The following is a 2,500-nucleotide window of genomic DNA, read 5'->3' as shown; positions in this document are numbered from 1 at the left end:
GCGTGAGAGAAAGAGAGAGAGTGAGGGAGAGAGAGAGAGAGACAGAGAGATAGAGAGAGAGCGGGAGACAGAAGGAGGGTGAGGGAGAGAGAGAGAGACAGAGAGAGATAGAAAGAGAGCGGGAGACAGAGAGAGTGAGGGAGAGAGAGAGACAGAGAGAGATAGAGAGAGCGGGAGACAGAGAGAGAGAGAGTGAGGGAGAGAGAGATAAGGATGAAGGGAAAGCAATAGAAGGAGAGAAGCAGCCTGATAGATGGGTACTCTAGCTCCCCTCCAGACTCAGCCTGAGCCAGCAGCCAAGCCCACCCTCCTGATTTCATTAGCTTCTCAATTACTCTCTGCTTCTCATACCTCTGTATTGCTCTAACTCTGTGTGTGTGTGTGTGTGTGTGTGTGTGTGTGTGTGTGTGTGTGTGTGTGCGTGCGTGTGTGTGTGTGTGTGATGCCTGGTTTGAGCAGGAGAGGTTGATAAGTAGTGATTATGTCTGACCTACTGATCAATATTTGTTCAGCTGAACACACGCACACACACACACGTGCTCAAACACAGCCCTGAGGGTGGAGGCCTACTGGGGCACCACAGGGTCATTACGAAGACACACTGTCAGGTCCACTAAACACACAACGTGTGTGTGTGTGTGTGCGCGCGCGCGCGTGTGTGTGTGTGTGTGTGTGTTTGTGTGTAGTGACCATCCATGGCAGGTAAACCAAAGAGACAGATGACATCAAACTAAGTGGAGTTTCCATGCTGATAAGAGACCATTTGCAGGAAGAGAGGAGGGAGAGACGGAAGGTTTGTGCAGTAGATGATAGCAGGTGGATGGAGGATAATATCTATGCTGTATCCTCTACCGGAAGACAAACAGTACCCTACACCCCGGTTGTTGCTATGGGAGGCAGTCGCCATGGTTACAGAACCGTTCGTTAAAATCTAGAGAAGTAACTCCAGGACAGAGAGTGCCGCTGTCCAAAGATCTAACCAATCAGGTTGTCTCATGGGCAGCCAGTTAGAAAGCCTTAAAACTATACCGCCACCAATCGGAATACATCATTCACTCTGATAAGATCTCCTTCTCTGAGTGATAGTACAAGGTATTCTGGATATCAACGATAGTAAGCTGAACACCCCCGTTTAAAGGTTAAACGTGGTATGTCCTTGACCTTGGTGTGCTCGGACCGGCCTAACCGCGAGGAACCACAGGGGGGGGGTATTGGGTTTCACAGCCATCTCCGATGTCTGGGGTCTCTGGGTGCGATTGGGGGAGAGAGAGATAGGAAGAGGGGGGAGGAGAGAGGGAGCTCCTGTGCTTCCATTTTTACATGCTGCTTTTACATCGGTCTGTTGGTCTACTGTTCCACATCTGGACACCTGTGGTGGAGTGACTCTGGCTCCAGGCCTCAGAGGTGTTGAAGGAGATGTGAGCAGCTTTTGATATTGTTGTGAACTATCCCTTTAACTGCTGGGCTCTCCAATAATAAAGTTTCCAACTGTTTCACTCCCACTGTCAGAAAAACGCCAACACTCCTCATCTCCTAGCAACAGTGTTCTCATCCAGCGTCAAGGTTATCTCCCTGATGTGCTACAAAGTTTGTCAATAGCAAATGCGCGCACGCACTCACACACACACACACACACACACACACACACACACACACACACACACACACACACACGCACATAGACATGACATGGGCACAGACACACTAATGCAAATGTGTGCGCACATACTGTGCACACACACACACACACGCTCAGACCGGGAGCTCTGCTATACCACTGCACACCCTGAGGACAGTCATACGGATCAGTGATCAATACAGACCGTGTGTCTACTGTAAAAAGATCTCTCTCCCTCCCTTCCTCCCCTTCTCCCCCCTCTCTCTTTCCTCTCTCCTTCTCTGTCCTCTCTTCCGCTCCTCCTCTCACCTCTCCACGACTTTCTGCCTCTCTCTCTCTCCCTCTGTGTCCTCTCTTCCTCTCCTATCTCTGCTCTAACGTTAGGAGATGCTATCTGGGATGTCTCCTGCCACCGCTCGACCTTGTTGTGGAAGAGAGAGGAGCAGAAGACACACACACACACATTAACAAACACACTGACACACACACACGACAGCAACTACAGCAGCACGCAGATCGCAGGATCACTGGGTTAATGATCCAGCAATATCATACGGATTTGTTCACATGCACACGCACATGCAAATGCACACACACACACACACACACACACACACACACACACACACACACACACACACACACACACACACACACACACTGAGGTGTGAGATGGGATACCTCAGAGAGGATATTGATGAGCGACCACAGAGGTGAGAGAGAGAGAGAGCAGGGTGATGGGACACGGAGGGGGTTGGGAGGGGAGGGGCTAGTTTGCCATCGATGTAGAGAACTGTCACTTGCGCATGCGTCCAGATGAGCGCTACCAATTGGTCCACTACCAAGCTACAACTACACAGTGCTAAACAAAACACTTGGCAT

General features: G+C 50.4%; 1 protein-coding gene across 1 annotated transcript in view; it reads right to left on the bottom strand.

The window, feature by feature from the left end:
* Positions 1-2,500, bottom strand: part of caskin1 (CASK interacting protein 1) — a gene marked incomplete at both ends in the record, with an annotated part of 61,437 nt that overhangs the window by 39,267 nt on the left and 19,670 nt on the right. The window lies entirely within an intron of this gene.

Source organism: Borostomias antarcticus (assembly GCF_949987555.1).
Source record: "Borostomias antarcticus genome assembly, chromosome: 5".
NCBI classification, from domain to species: domain Eukaryota; kingdom Metazoa; phylum Chordata; class Actinopteri; order Stomiiformes; family Stomiidae; genus Borostomias; species Borostomias antarcticus.
The sequence above is the reverse complement of the archived record's forward strand: the minus strand, read 5'-3'. Positions and strand labels throughout refer to the sequence as shown.